This window comes from Bos indicus x Bos taurus, chromosome 13 (assembly GCF_003369695.1).
Source record: "Bos indicus x Bos taurus breed Angus x Brahman F1 hybrid chromosome 13, Bos_hybrid_MaternalHap_v2.0, whole genome shotgun sequence".
NCBI lineage: Eukaryota > Metazoa > Chordata > Mammalia > Artiodactyla > Bovidae > Bos > Bos indicus x Bos taurus.
The window spans coordinates 72,632,962-72,653,893 of NC_040088.1; the positions used below are offsets into that span (position 1 = coordinate 72,632,962).

Here is a 20,932-nt window from a genome sequence, read left to right on the forward strand (position 1 = left end):
GAAAAGGGCTACTTTTGCAAAAATATTCAAAATTTTAATTTTTACCCACGTGCTCTGTATCTTTGTCAACACCTTTATTTTCTCTTCTTAAATTGTTAACTGGTCAAGTTGTATATAAGGGCTTCCCTTGTAAGCTCAGGTGGTAAAGAATCTGCCTACAATGCAGGAGACCTGGGTTCGATCCCTGGGTCAGGAAGATATCCTGGAGAGGGAAATGCAAACCAATCCAGTATTCTTGCTTGGAGAATCTCATGGACAGAGGAGCCTGGCAGACTACAGTCCATGGGGTTGCAAGAGTCGGACACGACTTAGTGATTAAACCACCACCTTCACAAGTTGTGTATATTCTCATTTATTATTGGCTTGACATATTTCAAGCAGTTCTATGAGACTGCTTTCATCACCTTCATGAAATCCTGCACCTTTTGCAATATTTACAATTTCTTTTCACTTTTACTGTCCTTGAATTTATTATCTGCTATAATGTTGGTAGGATGGATACTAATGTCTTGAAAGAATGGGTCTTTGGTTAGACATTAATTTATAAGTAGTCAGTTTATTAATGAATAATTTTTCTGTAAGAAGTTGTGCTTCTTTTAAACAACCCAGACATTGGATTCTCATATAACGAGAGGCACTCTGGTACCGCTCAATTTATAACTGAACAGGCCCTAGGACCACACAGGGCTTAACGTTCTGGGAGAAGCTGAGTTGAAGTATGTGATTCAGGCTCACTATCTAAGAGGAGCTTCTGTTTTTCACCCTAAATCTAAATCTTGGTGCAACCCACTCAGATGTAACTTTGGGGCGGGAGAGAACTAGAGAGAAGTCTGGCCCACTTAGCATGCCATTGTAGTATGGAAGAGGTAGAGAAAAGAAATGAATGCTCTGTGAAGACAGCTTCTGCACAGTGTGCAGAAGGAGGCTGACAAGAAAGCTCTGCCAATGCGTGTAATCCTCCAAGGCACCATGAGCTTGCTCCTGGCAAGTGTGACCTGAGGCATGTCCTGGGCACTAGGCAATAAAATCAGTACATCTTCATCTCTTGTGGGAAGATAGAGGAAGGAGTGGGTAAAGAAGTAGTAAAGCAGGAAAAGAGGAGTAAAGAATCTCCTGTCTCTACAGTGTCCGTCATACTGGAGAGAATCATCCATTAGGTGATGGGAGGCTGGTTGGTCAGAAAGTAGCGAAAGGAGGTAGGTATTGTACTCAGAGGGCTGATCCCTCTATATTTCCCTCTTACGTTTCCCCTTTGGAGAGGAGATAAGAGAACTGAGCAAAGGAAGCCACACTTCTGGGCAGCATTGCTTTAGCAACTGTGATAGAAGCTGGTTACAGGAATGAGCTCTCCTCCAAGTTGAAGTTCAGAAGTTATTGCTAAAAAAAGCTGTAAGAGTTTTTAAAAGCCCATTTCCCCCAAAATCTGTTACTAGAAATAGGAGGGAATTGAGTCCAGGAAAGGATTGAAGTGGAATGAGAAGCTCTGGAGTGAAGATCTAGAGATTTGTGTCAGCTTAAGCTGAGATTGAGAAGAGGAGAGAGATCCAAAGGAATGTATTGTACTTCAAGTGGATTTCTTTAAGAGAGTTATTCCAGAAGAGTTACCTGCTTCTATTGCTGAGTGTTAAGCTTAGGTATTTCCACACAGCACTCCTTTTTTGTAAATAAAGAGTAGAACATGTATAGCTATATTAGAGTGATAATCTACTCCCAAAGCCCACTTTTTTTAGTTTGAACACACAAATTTAATACATGAAAAGATGACATTTAAATTGAATAAACTGTTTCAGTGTTGGATAAACTTTCAGCTGAGGTTGTACATTTATAGATCAGAACATATATATTTGTCCATTCGTTTAACAATTATTCAGTGCCTGCTCACTGCTTGTCATTACATGTAGTGTTCATATTATTAATTCAAAGTTAGAAAGCTTATTTTAAAAGGCTGTAATGTGTAAAGAAGTGTCACTGGCAGTAAGTCATAGAATTTTTAAATGGAAAAAAGTCAGTAATGGAAAATTTGGAAAAAAAGATATTCTTCTGCAATGTACTTTATCTTAGAGGTAGAAGTTGCTGAAATACGGACCACATTATGCCTTTGCAATGAGAGCACAGATAGAAAGGTTAATACGTGCAGAAGGCAACTAAAAAAAATCAGGGGGAAAAAAACATTTTAACTGTGATGCCTTTGGGGTTTTGCTATAAATGAACCTGTTGGACTTTTTCCTGATGCCAGAAAAGGGGCTGCAATCTAGTATTATTTATGTTTCAGTTATATTTATTAATCCTGTTATTCCAATGCTTTCACAGTAAAGAACCCCCGAACTGCTTCCAACTTTTCTATTCATTTCTCAACAGTCATCACAGTGTCCCATCAAGCCAAAAATCCTGTGAGATCCTTCCTCTGGAATAAGAGCCTGTTTCTCAGCAAGCTTTCCAACAGGATTTTAACTCTTCTATGTAGCTGGCAAAAACACTGAACCAGCAAATTGAAAACACACAGTGGTATGTATGCTTGGGTCTTAATGAAATTTCCCATGTGTGCTATTCAGTCAGCTTCATACATTCTCAGGACACATACTGAAGATCTGAGGACTCAGACAATTGCTTGGAGGTGAGAACTGGTCTAGGATACACAGTGTGTGAATTCACAGTCTAGAGAGTGCACCCAGCTGTGGGTCTTCTCTTGAGCAGGAGGGCTCTTCCCTTTTAAGAACTGTGTCCCATTCCGCCTGCCATGGCTTCTACTACCTCCCCGGGAGACTTCACTTCCTGTGGGAAAGAACCGCTCCTTGACAATATCTCAGGGAAAGTCAGAGCAGCATTAGAATACTCACACAGATACCCTCTCTCCACTTCTCAACTGTGGCTTATTTCCATTTGCTTCCAAGGACACTGATGTGAAAGGGAACAATGTGATATTGATGTCAATGAAACCCACCTTGCTCTCAGTCTGAGGGTATACTCTGAAATATAAAGGGGAACTTGGTTCCTTAGAGACTCATCTGAGCCCCACCATGCTAACTCTTAACTGTGGTCAGTTCCATGGACTAAAGTGAAGGTGTTTCAGAGGACGTTGAACAAGGTTCTCAAGCCATTCTTCCCCAGGTAAAGGCTGTGTCTTCCAAGGCAAGCCTTTCTCTCCCCAACCTGTTGATGGCACCGATTTGACTTTTGGTGAATATTCCCCCCAAAAGGAGGGTGCTCTGTTTTATTCACTTCTGTATCCCCAGAGCCTAGAATAGTGCCTGACACATGGCAATTGACAGGGAAATGTTGCAAGTTATTTCTTGAAACATACATGTGATTGACAACAGTGTCAAGATGCTCAGTCTATGCCTAACCACTTCCATTTGGCATTTGGAAACTTGCACAAGATGATGGTGGGGATTTGGTTTGATAGACTTAAAATTGCAACAGGAATTCTTAGACCCTTAGCTCAGCTTCTTGAAAAATCAACTAGTCCCCCTGTTTCTGTTTTGCCAGCTGTGAAAAGGGATCTGGCCAAGTCTTCACTGTGACAGAGAGGGAAAAATGCGAGTGCAGGGTTTAACACCTAACAGAGTGATGGATTCTTGAGAGGTGCTTGTCAACTCCACTCTTAGCTTTCTTTTTCTGAAATGCAGACATGGAAAACTATAGAATGAGATGTCTATCAAGAGTCCATCCCTCTTGTTTCTATCTTCTCCTGATAGAATTGTCATGGATTCAGCACCGGAATGGTTGTTTAGGCTCAATATCGGTCCCCAGATTGGATGGATTGAAGCTATTATAGACAATGCCTACATGTCCTAAACCTGCCTTCTGAAAATGTACTCTATGAACTTGCAGGGGAAGGACAATGTATGTGGCATGTCAGCAGTCCCATAACTTCCCTGTTATGGAACAAGATTCCCACAGAGTTTGAACACAGAATTATCTTTCAGGAAGGCCCTGTTTGGGAGCCAAGGGACCCCAGGCAGGGATTCCTAACCCCAAGCCCCATTCCCAGCATCCCTAACTGCCTGTAGTTATGTGACCAGGGCAAGGCGTTTAACCCTTGGGACTCAGCTTCTTTGTCTGTGAAATAATACTGGCTTCCTGCCTCCCAAGGGGACAGAAGGAAGACTGAATTAATATTTACATAGCACATTGAGAACCTCCAAGAAAGGCACCATACAACTGGGAAATATGATATAATGGGAAGAATGTCTTTTAAGTTGTTGGTCTCTGCTCAGCCTTTCTACAGATCTCTGATCAGGCCTGTTCCACATGTACAATATTAAAACGACAGGTGAAGGGGTTTGATTGGATAGTGTGCTAGTCAGGCACTGTCAGAAAAACAGATGAAGATATATATATACACACACATATATACTAAGTCACTTCAGTCGTGTCCGACTCTGTGTGATCCCATAGACGGCAGCCCACCAGGCTCCCCCGTCCCTGGGATTCTCCAGGCAAGAACACTGGAGTGGGTTGCCATTTCCTTCTCCAATGCATGAAAGTGAAAAGTGAAAGTGCAGTCGCTCAGTCGTGTCCGACTCTTAGTGACCCCACGGATTGCAGCCTAACAGGCTCCTCCGTCCATGGGATTTTCCAAGCAAGAGTACTGGAGTGGGGTGCCATTGCCTATATCACCAATATGATATGTATATATGTATTAGAATATATGTATATGTAATATATATCAGGACTTACCTATATTTGTATATACTTAGGATATAGGCGGAGAAGGCAATGGCACCCCACTCCAGTACTCTTGCCTGGAAAATCCCATGGATGGAGGAGCCTGGTAGGCTGCAGTCCATGGGGTCGCTAAGAGTTGGACATGATTGAGTGACTTCACTTTCACTTTTCACTTTCATGCACTGGAGAAGGAAATGGCAACCCACTCCAGTGTTCTTGCCTGGAGAATCCCAGGGACAGAGAAGCCTGGTGGGCTGCCATCAATGGGGTCGCACAGAGTCAGACATGACTGAAGAGACTTAGCAGCAGGATATAGGCATATATTTTTTCATTATGCTTCACTTCACTGCACTTTACAGATATGTTATTTACAAACTGAAGTTTTGTGGCAACCTGGTGTTGAGCAAGTTGGTTGGTACCGTTTTCCCACCAGTATTTGCTCACTTTGTGTTTCTGAACTTGTCTCACTAAGGTCAGCCCAAGGCTGAGGGCTTACTCTGTCAGTAGTAAGGACCTATACCAATGCCTTCTTATGGTCCCAGGAGCTGCCTGTGGCTCACATCATGAACTCTTTATTGCAAACTTCAGACTTAAATTGAAGAAAGTAGGGAAACCTCTAGGCCATTCAGGTATGACCTAAATCAAATCCCTTATGATTATACAGTGGAAGTGGCAAACAGATTCAAGGGATTAGATCTGATAGTGCTGAAGAACTATGGGTGGAGGTTCATAACACTGTACAGGAGGCAGCAATCAAAACCCTCCCCAACAAAAAGAAATGCAAAAAGGATAAATGGTTGTCTGAGGAGGCCTTACAAATAGCGGAGAAAAGAAGAGAAGCAAAAGGAAAAAGGGAAAAGGAAAGATAGATCCATCTGAGTGCAGGGTTCCAAAGAACAGCAAGTAGAGATAAGAAGCCTTCCTAAGTGATCAATGCAAAGAAATAGAGGAAAACAATAGAAAAGGAAAGCCTAGAGATCTCAAGAAAATTAGAGATATCAAGAGAACATTTCATGCAAAGATGGGAATAACAAAGGGCAGAAACAGCATGAATCTAACAGAAGCAGAAGATATTAAGAAGAGGGGGCAAGACTACACAGAAGAACTACACAAAAAAGATCTTCATGATCCAGATAACCATGATGGTGTGATCGCTCAACCAGAGCCAGACATCCTGGTGTGAAGTCAAGTGGGCCTTAGGAAGCATCACTACGAACAATGCTAGTGGAGGTGATAGAATTCCTGTTGAGCTATTTCAAATCCTAAAAGATGATGCTATGAAAGTGCTGCACTCAATATGCCAGCAAATTTGGAAAACTCAGCAGTGGCCACAGGACTGGAAAAAGGCTATTTTCATTCCAATCCCAAAGAAAGGCAATGCCAAAGAATGTTCAAACTACCACACAATTGCACTCATTTCACTTGTTAACAAAGTAATGCTCAAAATTCTCCAAGCCAGACTTCAACAGTACGTGAACCGTGAACTTCCAGATGTTCAAGCTGGATTTAGAAAAGGCAGAGGAACCAGAGATCACATTGCCAACATCTGTTGGATCATAAAAAGAGCAAGAGAATTCCAGAAAAATATCTACTTCTGCTTCATTGACTCCACTAAAGCCTTTGACTTGTGGATCACAACAAACTGTGGAAAATTCTTAAAGAGATGGGAATAGCAGACCACATAATCTATTTCCTGAGAAATCTGTATGCGGACAAGATGCAATAGTTGGAACCGGACATGGAACAACAGACTGGTTCCAAATTGAGAAAGGACTACATCAAGGCTGTATACTGTCACCCTGCTTATTGAGCTTATATGCAGAGTACACCATGCAAAATGATGGCCTGGATGAAGCATAAGCTGGAATCAAGATTGCCAGGGGAAATATCAATAACCTCTGATATGCAGATGACACCACCCTTATGGTAGAAGGTGAAGAGGAACTAAATAGCCTCTTGATGAAAGTGAAAGAGGAGAGTGGAAAAGCTGGCTTAAAACTCAACATTCAAAAAACGAAGATCATGGCATCTGGTCCCATCACTTCATGGCAAATATATGGGGAAAGAATAGAAACAGTGAGAGACTTTATTTTTGGGGGCTCCAAAATCACTGCAGATGGTGACTGCAGCCATGAAATTAAAGATTCTTGCTCCTTGGAAGAAAAGCTATGACCAACCTAGACAGCATAGTAAAAACCAGAGACATTACTTGGCTGACAAAGGTCCGACTAGTCAAAGCTATGGTTTTTCCAGTAGTCATGTATGGATGCGAGAGTTGGACCATAAAGAAGGCTAAGCACCAAAGAACTGATGCTTTTGAACTGTGGTGTTGCAGAAGACTCTTGAGAGTCCCTTGGATTGCAAAGAGATCAAACCAGTCCGTCCTAAAGGAAATCAGTCCTGAATATTCATTGGAAGAAATGATGCTGAAGCTCCAATACTTTGGCCACCTGATGTGAAGAACTGACTCATTTGAAAAGACCCTGATGCTGGGAAGGATTGAAGGCAGGAGGAGAAGGGGATGACAGAGGATGAGATGTTTGGGTGGCATCTCTGACTCAATGGACATGGGTTTGGGTAAACTTCAGGAGTTGGTGATGGACAGGGAGACCTGGCGTGTTGTGGTTCATGGAGTCGCAAAGAGTCAGTCACAACTGAGCAACTGAAATGACTGAAGTGACTACACTGAACCTCTTCCATCTTGGAGGGAGCAGAGACTTGTCCTCACTGGAGTAGATACATTCTGGGTGTAGATCTGCCTTTCCTGACCCACAGTGCTTCTTCTAGGAACTCTAGGGGAAGACAGAGGATGAGATGGTTGGATGGCATCACCAACTCAATGGACTATGAGTAAACTCTGGGAGTTCTGATGGACAGTGAAGCATGGTGTGCTGCAGTCCATGGGGTCGCAAAGAGTCGGACACAACTGAGCGACTGAACTCAACTGAACTCCCATATAGTAAATATCAATAGACAGAAACAAAAGTTCCTTGGAATTCTCAATAATTTTTAGAAGTATAAAAGGATCCTAAAGCCAACAACTTTCAGAATCACTGTTTCAAAAGATTATGTCTATCAAATAGTCATTAAAGTATGGTTAATTCCCCTACTTCTAATAATCAAAGACACCACAAACTCACACACACACACACACACACACACACACACACACACAGTCTGCACATCAAAACCTCTGAGTGGCCTACATTCATCTGTGTAACAACACTATAATGAAATAATTATAAGCTGAAATACAACTGACATATCCGCAAGTAAAGTTTTACTCTAGGGAAAGTTTAGAGTTCAAACAAGTATTGGACATTGGAAAAAACTTAAGAGTCCAGAATTTAATCTCTGAGATTTCCTGAGAAGTATAGAGATTCCAAACTGAGAACTTCAGAGTGTCAAAGCATATACAGAAACATCTTGAGTTAAAGCTTACCATTTAAAATTTTCTTGTTCTTATGCTTGTAAATAACTTGTTTCAAAACACACGTATCAACAATAACATTTGCCTTGCAGCTAAGTCTCTTCAGTCATTGTCCGACTCTATGCGACCCCATAGATGGCAGCCCACCAGGCTCCCCCATCCCTGGGATTCTCCAGGCAAGAACAGTGGAGTGGATTGCCATTTCCTTCTCCAATGCATGAAAGTGAAAAGTGAAACTGAAGTCATTCAGTCGTGTCCGACTCTTAGCGACCACATGGACTGCAGCCTACCAGGCTCCTCCATCCATGGGATTTTCCAGGCAAGAGTACTGGAGTGGGGTGCCATTGCCGTCTCCGAACATTTGCCTTATGTATATCCAATTCTTCAATTAAATTTGCAAAGAAAATGTTAGAAGTATGAAGACTAAGCATTTCAAATATTTCAGTGTCCTCTTTCCAGAGTTAACTGTGTACTGCAAAATTTACCTGAAATGGATGTTTGGAAATCTTTTTTTTCTGACTGTTTTATTAGGAACAGAATCTTTCATTCTGACTGCTGGCTGAATGGGGTTTGGAAACAAGTTGATTACTAAATAATGTACATAGGAGACAATCCACAGTTCAGAATTCAAGATAAAATCATAAACGTTTTTACCTTCATGTTAGGATATTTCCCAGGAGACTCTAAGAGGGAAAAGGGACACAGAGTTAATTACATGTAAATATGAAAGCCAGAGGTACATTCATGCAGAGTTAGTACAGAGCAGAATCCTCGCGCTCAGCCTTGGCATGGAATACATTGTTTTAGTGTCTTGTTTTTAGGGGATCTTAGGACACTGGTAAGACAGACACAGGAATCCACTAAAGATAGTGAAGAAAGAACAGGAATACAGGCTCACCAAAACGTGCAGTTAAGATTTCAAAAGTAACATTACGTTTTCAACGGCTTTATAAAACATTAAAGTGCACACAGACCAATGTGAACGTGCTGACTGATGAGGAGAAAGTGGATCTGAATCAGAGGAGCAAGTCATGAACCCAAGAAGATAAACGTGAAAGCTGATGGTAAAATGCAACAGCACATCTTGAATGCAACACAGCAGTTATCATTTCCACCATTATGCGATAAGTATTTATCATGTTCTTCAATCTGTCCAGTCATTTAAGAAGTGCACAGCTGGGATGACAGTTCACCAGAATGTATAATTCATTTCTCATCAAAGACAGAGTAATGAACTGATTAGCCTGGATATACACTTGTAGAAAAATGGCTCATAAAAATATTCATTATTTTTCCATATCCGTGTGGGCTACTGGAATGCCTACTTGTCTTGGGTCCTCTAGTCTAGCCATCTTAAAGTTTCTCAATCCACTCATGCAAGAAGGTATATAAGACACATCTAGGAAATAATGTGTAATAAATTCTCAATATTGAAATACAATGATCAAAAAGGAAATAATATATTTAATTGCCAAAGAATTATTAGAAATTAAAAATCTTGCATGTTTCAAAATCAGTGTAGTATTTATTAAAAGTATTTCTACATTTAGGGAATGAATCTTATTAATCTGTTTGGCTTCAAAATTTAGTTTGGTTTGGTATATCATGTTAATGCTTCAGAGGATGTCCATGAAACAACTTTCAAAGAATCAGCTATCTTTATAAAAAAAAGTCAATGCCTCCTTTTACAAATTAATCTGATTTGAATAACAAATACCAGTACAACATATATCTTTGATGCCTAAGAGTTACTCAGAGGGGCTGCAGTTTCCCCCACTTCTAGCACCCACTCCCAGCTCCAGGATTCTCTGGAGCAATAATGATCTTATCTTTTTTCAGGGTAAATACACTGAAGTCATCTAGAAGGAGCTCTCTCAAGTGTCCTCATCAACTCCAAACTCCCCTCCCTACGGCCTTCCTTTCCTCCCTTTGTCCTTTCACTAGATTCTCTCCTCTCTAAATGGTAATCTCTAGATCTGTGGACTTAAATCTTCCCCCTTGACATCCTTTCTATGGATCATCCCTACCTGTGGTCTTCTTTACAGACTGGGGCCTGGTGGACCGAAGTCAACGAAAAGAAAGCAAAAGAGAGAGACTAATATTCCCTGGGTTAATGGAAAACCAATAAAGCCCTAGAATAGGGCTAGTACCGCTCACTAAGACACAGGGTGTCCTCTCAAGGAGGTCTTGAAAGCCCGGGCAGGAAAATGAGCTTGGCAGGCCTCCATGCTCCAAAGACCTAGCCAGAGAGAGAAAGAAGGACACAGGGGACCCAAGTCTCTAGTGGAACAAGGGTGCATTATTCATGTTCGTGTGAGTTTATATATTGTTATACAAGGAAGCTTTAGGCAAGAAAATAAATTTAAGAAAACAAAAACCAGACGTATAACAACCGTTACCAAGGGAATAACAAAGAATAACAATCGTCACAAGGCCAGAAGACAATCCATATCTTCAGTAAGAGGGTTGTGACTAAACAGTGTTACTGTAGGGTAGAAGGTACTGAAGGAAATCCACGTATGCATTCCGTCCCATGACCTCAGTCCTGGGAACAGCGTGCCGCTCCACTCGTTCCTGTATACCAGGAACTGATAAGGAACAGAGGGTTCATGAGAAACAGAAAACAACATACAGGAGTCCTAAAGTTAAACGTTCCCTGACACCTACCATTTCTTTCTCCCTCTTTGCTTAGCAATGGTATCTTACACCTATAACTGCTACTTCAACTCTTTGCTTCCCTCTGGCTATAAACACGCTCAGAAAGAAACACAAAATACTGCTTTTCCTTGATCCTGTTCTGTCCTGCACTATCCAATGCTCTTCTTCCACATTTCTCTATATGCACGGCTACACCCTTGCTACTCAGAGAGCTTGTTAGGAACACAGAACCTCAGACCTCCTGCTCAGCATGTGCACTTCACACACGGTCCCCAAGAGACTAATTAAAATTTGAGAAACTCTGGTCTACACGGATTCTGCTTCTACATGACTTCAACTTAATTCATTCTCCTGAAATCTCAGCCTCTGCTTCCTCACGCGAACACGTCCCCCCAAACTCAAATGGCATTAGAAGTTGAAAACCTTCCAGTGGACTCTCTCTGAGGCTGTGGTTCCTTGGTCTCCCCATCACGCCCCCTGCTCTCTCCTTCTTTCCAGTTCTCTTTAGTCCCACGTGACACCATGCTGGAAAGCAGCAACATTTCATATGACACCAATTTGCACACATTACAGCTGAGTACCTATGTCCACGCTTACTGACAGAGGATGACACACTGCTCTGCACACCCAGGGACCACAGTTCTGAACGTCTTCCTAATAACGAGTAAACAGGAAGAGGTGAGAACTTTGCTGTTCTTCTCTGACAAGTTGGTGCCAGAAGCTCACTTCAAATGCATCATCCATGTCAAATACTCTCCCTTTATCTAAAGACCTTCATTATTTATTGCCCCCTTCCCCCACAGACCTGTGCTTCCTTTTCTTTAAATCCTCCCTGTACCCTCTGTCTCTCTCATCCTTCATTCCCTCTTGCTTCTTATTTCTTGACCTTCCTTAGGTTGTAGAGTATTTTGAAAGAGAACTAATAATTTGTTTTTGGTCATGTGTCACATGGAATCTTAATTCCCTGAGCAGGGATCAAAACTGCACTGCCTGCTTTGGAGTGTCCTAACCGGACAAAGTCTTAAACACTGGACCGCGAAGTAAGTCTAAGAACTAATAATTTAGCTCTTTAAACTGGACTCTCAATGTAATCTGTGGTAGACACATGATAAGATGCATAATTGCCCTCCTTTTCTCATCTTTTTTCTCACTACCCATCTGACAGGTGATTTTCTTTGCCTATTAGAATGTATCAGCATTCCCATTTTCAATCAACGTTCTGTCAAATGACTTTTCTGTAAAACACAGTTCTTACCTTCTATTTGTCCATTTAATGTCTTCTTTCCTCTTTGACTGGCAGTTCCAGGTAAATGATCCACATACTTCTCTGGAAGGATCTCAGAGATACTCTGCTAGAATGAATGATAACAATGAGTTGCATGAAGAGTCCCTAATCCCTTTGAAGAAATAACCTACATTTAACCTGGTTAAGACAGGTTTTGCCAAGATCCCACAGTTGCTATGTAACAGAACCAGGATGCTGAATTCAAACAGGGTGCTGCATCACCAAGCAGTGGCTGCCACATCTAAGAGACCAGGTCCTTCTTATCTCCTTCCATAGCTGCCACCTTCAAACAGAGCACCGTTACTTTATGTTACTTCAAGTACAGCGGCCATAAAGGTACTCTGCACGTGCTACTTAAGCTATGCAAAACAGTTTGTACTTACTAAAATATCACTAAAGGTAAATGCTGTTATTAAAGCCCCACATATTTATTACTATTTCCCATTTTTTGCTTCTTTTGAAATGTTCCTTGCACATCAACCTGACAATCCAAATGTAGTAATACATTCAAGCTTCAAGCACTATCTTATCAACATGGATGTGGTAAAAAACCACAATACAAATGAAAATCAAAGCTACAATGAGATACCATCTCACACCAGTCAGAATGGCCACCATCCAAAAGTCTGCTGCTGCTGCTGCTGCTTAGTCGCTTCAGTCATGTCTGACTCTGTGTGACCCTACGGACTGAAGCCTGCCAGGCTCCCTTTTCCATTGGATTCTCCAGGAAAGAATACTGGAGTAGGTTGCCATGCCCTCCTTCCCAACTCCGGGATCAAACCCAGGTCTCCCACTGTAGGCAGATTCTTCACTACTCAGCCACAACGAGATACCACCTCACACCAGTCAGAATGGCCATCATCAGAAAGTCTACAAACAATGAATGCTGGAGAGGGTGTAGGGGAAAGGGAACCCTCTTGCACTGCTGGTGGCAAGGTAAATTGATACAACCACTATGGAAGACGGTATGCAGCTTCCTTAAGAAACTAGGAATAAAACCACCATATGCCCCAGGAATCCCACTCCCAGGAGTACACCCTGAGGAAACCAAAATGGAAAAAGACACATGCACCCTGATGTTCACTGCAGTGCTGTTTATCATAGCTAGAACATGGAAGCAACCTAGATGGCCACCGACAGATGAATGGATGAAGATGTGGTGGTACATATAGACAAAGGAACGTTACTCAGCTGTAAAAAGGAACGCATTTGAGTCAGTTCTATTGAGGTGGATGAACCTAGAGCCTATTATACAGAGTGAATTAAGTCAGAAAGAGAAATATAAATATCATATACTAACGCACGTGTATGGAATCTAGAAAGATGGTATTGATGAATTTATTTGCAGGGCAGCAATGGAGAAACAGAGAGAGAGAACGACTTAGAGACATGGGGGAAGGGGAAGAGGGGACAGGGTGAGATGGATGGAAAGAGTAACATGGAAACTTACAATTCCATATGTAAAATAGGTAACCAATGGGAATTTGCTCTATCACTCAGGGAACTCAAAGAGGGGCTCTGCAACAATCTAGAAGGGTGCGATGGAGAGGGAGATTGGAGGGGGGTTTGGGAGGGAGGGGACATGGGTGTACCTATGGCTGATTCTTGTTGATGTTTGACAGAACACAACAAAATTCCAGAAAGCAATTATCCTTCAATTAAGAATAAATGAATTTTCTACAACCCTATTTGAACATCCACATGGTTTACTGCTTCTTTCCCAGTAAACAGTACACTAACGACTCTAACTTCTTATCTGTCTTCTGGAATGGCAGGTAAAGATTAAAGCAATGATCTAGATATAAAAAAAGGAGTAAAACTATGATTATCCAAGTTGGAAGTTTAAAAGTTTTCAAATACATTTACGATGATCAAGCAGGACTCAATATTCACATCGGGAAAGAAAAAACAAATGAAAAAAATCAAATAACCACAATGACTAACTTTTCAATATGGAAGAATTTACATGTCAGTTTCACATGTATAACAGAGAATTGACATGGTAATTTAACACCTATAAATACTGAAATTAATAAAGTTTCTTGAAAATAACATGGAATGTACATGTTGCTAGAGATATTTTTAAAAGAAAAAATATCTTCCACAGAAATTTTATAAACTCTGGTGGTAATTTTTTTTCCTTATGATTTCATAATAACAAGTAGTCTATATAAGAAAAAAGCATAAATCATGATTTCATTCATTTAATGTATGTAATTACCCATTATTTGCTGACATTTGGAAAAAAGAAATCAGAATCTCTAGAGGAAAAAATATAGTTCTACATTTCTTCTTTTAGATTGTTGCAGCTGAAAATTTTCTCAATGAAGAGAGATTAAGAATTTCATTTACAAAATTATAAATTATAATTTTAGTAAAAAGAATAGATAAAATGCTTATTTGTTTCCTCTTTATTGTCAGAAAGATTTAAAACACCCACCAAGGTTATAGCAAACAGTAAGATAAATTAGGTAAGTACATTAAGTGTCTAGCGTCAGACACGACTGAGCGACTGAACTGAACTGAAGTTAGAAACCACAAGAAACAGAAGGGCCAAAAATACTTAATTCATAATACGTCTCCGAAGGCCTAAAACAGGGCTCATTTTGAATTGTCTCTAAATGAAAGTTTTACTAGGTTAAATAGAAGACATCACTTCATTAATTTCAAAGTGAGAATTTCTTTAAAATGAGAAATCACTTCAAATTTAAATGAACTTCCAGAGGGAACTATGTTCAAAAAACATATATACACACACAAGTGTAAACAAATCACATTGCTGTACACCTGAAACTTACACAATGTGTTAAACTGACTACATGTCAACTGAAGGGAAAAACAAGAACCACCACCATCATCAAAAACAATCACCAAAAAAATAAGGAACATGTTTTCTTTCAGTTTTTCATAAAAATCAGCTATATGTCATTCAAAAGTGTATGAGCATTGTTTTTTCATGACCTCACTCTCTCTTAAGTTGAAACTGGAATAATTTCTCGCATATTTATCATATAGAGTTCCTGGTCTGACTGACCCCCACTATTTCTGTTGTGTTTGTATAATAATCTGCCTCATCTTCACCCTCATTTCATCTTATATTCATCTTGTCCTTCTTAAAGGAATTCTTCCCCTTCATCCTCCTCCCCATCTTCCTATTCATCTAGCTGTTTTTCCTGAGTGCTCTGTAATTCTTTTCTTTAATAAGGGCATACTTAGTATGCCAATCTTTATAAATCTGAATCACGCACATGTATGGCTCTTATTATCACACCATTTCGTATCGTGACTTTGAGGGCTTCTATTTCTGTGGTGGGATCCTTTTTTTCATCATAAGGATCAGGGGGATGGTATGTGAAAAAATACAGGGAAAGAAGAGTTACAAACAGAACGACATCCCTTTGTACGACCGAGGCCTGCTACAGACTTGAGAAGTTTTAGAACAGGCTCAGGCGATGGGAAGGAAGAATGACAGATGCCCTCACACCAGGGTGATGGTTTGGGAAATGTTTCAACCACATCTTCAATGTTACTATCAGAATTATTGTCCTCAGAGAAAGCTATACTCTCTGGTCTCAAAATGCCACATTTTGCATCTACTATAGTGAAAACAGGAGAGAGTACATGAGAACATGTGTCATTTCAAATCAAGGAATAACACCAGGAGGACAGTCTTCAAATAACTTACTGTTTCTCTTGGATTGCTGAGAAGCCTTCATTAGCTTCGTTAACTTTGGTTTCAGGACATGCTGGAAAAGAAAATAAGAGCTTGAAGAATATAACAAGTATCAACCTGAAAAAAAGAATTATAACATCCCCCATTCCTCTATGATCTAACACAAAGAGCACAGGCTCTGGAGTCATTCAGATGTGGATTCAAATCCCATTTCTGCCACTGACTGACCTGCTCATGGGGAAAGGATTATGACAGATGACATCAGAAGCCCCAGATGCTCCTCTCTTTACCCCTAACTGACTGCAATACAAATACTAGGACACCCACTAGATTACTTTCTCTACCAAAATGTTCTAGAGTAATATTTATCCCCGGTAGTTTAGAGCACTATTGAAAAACTAAGACATGTAAATTAATTGCTATATTTTGAAATTTGCTTCCATGATTAATATATACATGGATTATCACTTGGGAAGGGAAATATGAAAGTTTAGGTTTTAGCAGAACCTTATTTAGATGGGCTAGAACTGCAAACAGGATAAGCTACTTCTGTTCTGTTTGTCAAACAGCTAGAGGCCAGTGAAACAGGGAAAAAAATCAGCTCCTTCTAAGAAACAGGGGAAAAAAACAAGGGTAAAGCAGTAGGGCAAGCATCATGAAGAAAGCCACAAACACTCTAAACAGAAAGCCATAAGCAAACATGTTCACAATAGAGGCAGAGAGAGATGGACTGAAAGAACAGACCCTGAAGAAATGTGTTCTGCAAGGAAAAATTAGGTTAACAGTAAATATTAAAAAGAAAAAAAAATTTAAAAAGTAGAGGAGGAAGAAGGAAAAAGTGAGACATTCCTAGTCAAGAACAAACTTTACATAAAAAAAAATAAGTATAATAAGGTATATGGAGAAACACACATATTTAGAATTTATATACGATAGATCAGTAATATATCAGTATTCTTAAGGATATACTATGAGCAAAGCCTCTGTTTCACATAATTTTATTCATATATTTTCATGCATCTACACTGTTTTTCAAATTTTATGAAAATATCAACATCAGTTCAGTTCAGTTGCTCAGTTGTGTGTGACTCTTTGCAATCCCATGGTCTGAAGTATGCCAGGCTTTCCTGTCCATCAGCAACTCCTGAAGGTTTTACAAATGCATGTCCATTGAGTTGGTGATGCCATCCAACCATCTCATCCTCTGTTGTCCCCGTCTCCTCCCGCCTTCAAACTTTCCCAGAATCGGTATTTTCCAATGAGTCGGTTCTTCACACAAGATGGCCAAAGTATTGGAGCTTCAGCTTCCGCATCAGTCCTTGCAAGAATATTCAGGACTGATTTCCTTTAGGATGGACTGGTTGGATCTCCTTGCAGAAAGAAAGAAAAGGAAGATGAAGTAGTCTTGAGCTCAGGGCAGTACAGCTCCAATAACTAACTAGATTTAGCTTGGCATATGAAAACTCTCTCGAGCTTGCAAATCCTAGCTCTATAACCAACTGCACTTTGTTTCCGCAGGATTTGCTTCTCTTCAGTTCACAGTCTTCCTCTACACAACTGGGATCTTACTGCCTGATTTCACAAGAGGATTAAGAGGATTTAATAAGATAATATACCCAGCAAATGCTTGCCGAAACAGTCAAAGAATGAAATAATTTGTTCTTGAACTTTATTGCTGGAACTACTTTCCAAGTAAAACCCGATGTGCGCTTTTTCATACGTTTAACATTCAGGTGTTGCATGAAACTGTTATTAATTCTGGTGATCAGCTGTTCTCTGTGGTTTGTAATATAGAGAATCTCAGCTCTGAAATAATGTGTACCTAAATTTATTTATAACATATGCATTCACTACATTAGAGAACATAACGATCCCCCATCATTGCAGCTAATCACACCAAGAGCTAATCACAATCAAGACCTGGCCTGGACCACTACTCTTCCTTCTCTACCTGCTCAGACTCTGAACCAGCAGATCTTTCTGACAATGAGGTTTAATCTCCATGTCCCTCTCCAGTTCACTTGAAGACACATCCCTACTCTTACAGTGGACACTGGCAAGCTCTAGACAGGGCTTACCTCTCTCAATTCCGTATCTCAAAAAAAGTATCTCAAATACTTGAGATTTAGGGATTTCTGCTGAAATGGGTTCCTTATGGGGCAGATTCTGAAAACATTTAAGGTAGAGGCGGATAGGAATCCATTGGAAGATTTTCATTATTCCAGGAAACAGATCCCATGAGGGGCCAAGCATAATTAGGGAATCTCAGGCAAGCTGGCACCCACTACTCTGGGAAGGATGACAGGGAACCTGTGACCTAAGAAAAGGTGCCCCCACAGGACAGAAAGCTGCCTTGAGGTTCAAGTCTAGATACAAAGGAGAAAGGGAAGTCCGCTCAATCCCTGCAGGAGCACTTGACCCTCTCTGACAGCCTAAAATGGTCCCCCCTGACATCTGCTAGCAGAAAACATAAATAAGAGCCTCAAGGGCACCTCATCGTGAAGATCTAGGCCTACACATGGGCTCCACATAAGGTCTCTGACTGAGGGGGGAAGCTAGGCGGCCCAGCTGCCCGAACTGGGTGCTGGTGCTTTGCAACAGTGACTGAGCGACAAGCATATGTATGACCACAAAGGAGCTCTCACTCTGAAGTCTACCTGTGCATCACCTTAAAGTTCCAGAGCAAAGGTCAATCGTGAGCCCACTACAGGATGAGTTTTTTTTTCCTTTTAAAATGATTTTATTAAAGGTCTTTATAGAGCCACATCCAGACTCCAGATCCAGCTGCCAAGCAGACCCTGTCAAGACCAGCTGTAGCAGCAGTGCTGCAGCAGTAGAATCAATGCAAGCAACAGAATGGTGAGAAGGAACTATTTTCTCCCCTCAAATGACTTGTGGAAGAGGACTGTCTCATTGATCTTAGGGAATCTACGGGGTTCTTGGAAAATTCAAGCGGAAGCGTATAGAGAGGCAAGTCCTCAAGGGAAAACACAGGATTTGCTGCTGAACTAAATATTTCAAAACCCAAGGAACTAGTTAGAAATATCACAAGTGTGACAGTGTTCATACCCCATACTGAGAGGTCACACTTGGAATGAAATGGCTAATGTCAACCTTTCTAAGGATCAAGGTCTACATGTCCTGAGATAAAGCACTCCGAGCCCACAGCCAAGAGTCACTAATTGGCCTTTGCTTGGCTTTCAGCTCTTGAGGGGGAACATCTCAGCACCTTTCTCCAAACTGCCTACACCAAACTGGAACTCTCACTGGTCACGTAGCAAGTAACAGTTAAAATTATTTTTGGCTGCAGTTTAGTGAGAACTGGCATTTTAATGTGAACACTTACATATTAAAACCACTAATAACAGCATATTCTTCTGCAGTCCATCCAAAAACATCTTGAGAAAAGATGTCAACACCTTGCTGCAGAAGAAGTCTGACAACATTTGCTGATTCATACTTGACAGCAAGCATGAGGGCTGTTCTAAAACAACAGAGAGATGACTTCAGCCTCAGGAAGTTGAGTTAACTTACTTACACAGTTAATTTGATATGCTTTACCAAGTGAATGCCTTGCCCTTTCATGAAGAACGGACCATTTACAGGCTCAAGTGTTCATCTTTGTAAATTACCTCCAAGGCTAAAATGAAGGGACAGAAAAGAAGCCTCCTGTCCCACTGGGATGCCAGGCAGCAGCACTTACTATTTCATAAGTCCCTGATGGGGACTTCCCTGGTGGGCCAGGGGGTAAGACACCAGGCTCCCAATGCAGAGGGCCCAGGTTCCATCCCTGGTCATGGAACTGGATCCCATAGGCTGCAACTAAGAGTTCCCACAACTAGGACCCCACGCAGCCAAATAAATAAATGTTTTTTAAAAATAATAATAAAGTCCTTGATGGACAAGAAATCATGCTGAGGTCACTTATCTGAGGCAGGTGACTATTTAAGGGATGAATTCCCCATTTCCTCCTTAGTCTGATATATTCAGCTTCAAAGTCAGCTAGAGGTTGACTAGGAAAGGCTACTTGCACGATTCATTCAAAAATATTGATAATAATGGGAATGTAAATAGTCATGGTGGCAGTTCATGATGTGGACAAGCATGTGCTAGGCACTGAAAATGAAATACTATATATAAAATCTTTCTTACACATAGGCACCTTTGAAAGATGCATTACTATTTGCCTTTCATATTAGGAAACTTATTTGCTAATGATAAATAACCCTAATTGGTAGGAAACCTAGGAATTGAACCTAGTTTGAATCTAAAGCCCATCATTTTCATCTGTATTGTCCACCTCTGACTTGTCTTTGTTAAAGCTTTTATCCAATCAAAGCTATCTTTCTTCCTTCTACCTGCATTAAAAATGAAAATATCAAAATGTACTAAAATGAGAAAGGATAAAACCTGATGAGTCCACAGGATCTGGTGACCGTGAGTCATAATCACCTTTTTGTGGCTGTTGTTATTTAGTCGCTATGTTATATCTGACTCTTTTGAAACCTAATAACATCAGCATTCTTTAAACAAAGTAATTTAAAGCCAAGAGTTATCCAAAAGACAAAATCAAGTCTTTTAGGTTTACTATGCATCTTTTAAAAATACATACATATAAAGTAGAGGTTAAAGAATTCTTTTAAAAGAATTAAGAAACTCAATACTGTCATGAGGTAAACTAAAAAGCAGACTCCATATTTCATTAAACCAATAAAACTAATTTCAACTCCCTCAGCGATTACAAGATCAACCAAACAGGTTGCATATGAGATCAGTCAATATTATAAAGGAATATGAATCCTGCTATACATTCTTGCTATATATTGTTCCTGATTCCCAGTCAGAATAACTGACTTTCTACCTAAGTGATGATGTGTTGATCACAAATGAATCCTCTTATTCATTTAATCTTGATATTTTCATGATCCTAGAACAGCACTAAGGGTTTTTAAAAGAAAAAGAACAACGGTACCTTTTCATCTTATCAACCGATGTATATTTGCTTCTTTCTTCACTAAAACCTCCACCATTTGCCCTCTTCTTTCATGTATAGCAAGTAACAGTGGTGTCAGATCATCCTGTAAAACAGGGAAAACCATTTCTAATGTACATAGTTAACCTATTTCTAAATTGAAATTAAAATCATGTAATAGATTCTCCGAACTTAAAAATAAAAACCAGAAAGTAAATGAAAGAGGCCCCCTCCTCCTCATCACCC

General features: G+C 40.3%; 1 long non-coding RNA gene across 19 annotated transcripts in view; it reads right to left on the reverse strand.

Moving 5' to 3' along the window:
• Positions 1–17,042: 17,042 nt before the first annotated feature.
• LOC113903695 overlaps positions 17,043–20,932 on the reverse strand; it is a 48,331-nt gene continuing 44,441 nt past the window's right edge. For 13 of the 19 annotated variants that reach the window (XR_003514259.1, XR_003514255.1, XR_003514266.1 and 10 more), the window contains 3 exons: positions 20,687–20,792; positions 19,061–19,198; positions 17,043–17,084 (listed from right to left, as the gene is read on the reverse strand). This is a non-coding gene — a long non-coding RNA (uncharacterized LOC113903695). The remainder of the gene's footprint in view (positions 17,085–19,060; positions 19,199–20,686; positions 20,793–20,932) is intronic. The other 6 variants (XR_003514256.1, XR_003514258.1, XR_003514264.1 and 3 more) reach the window with 1 other exon arrangement.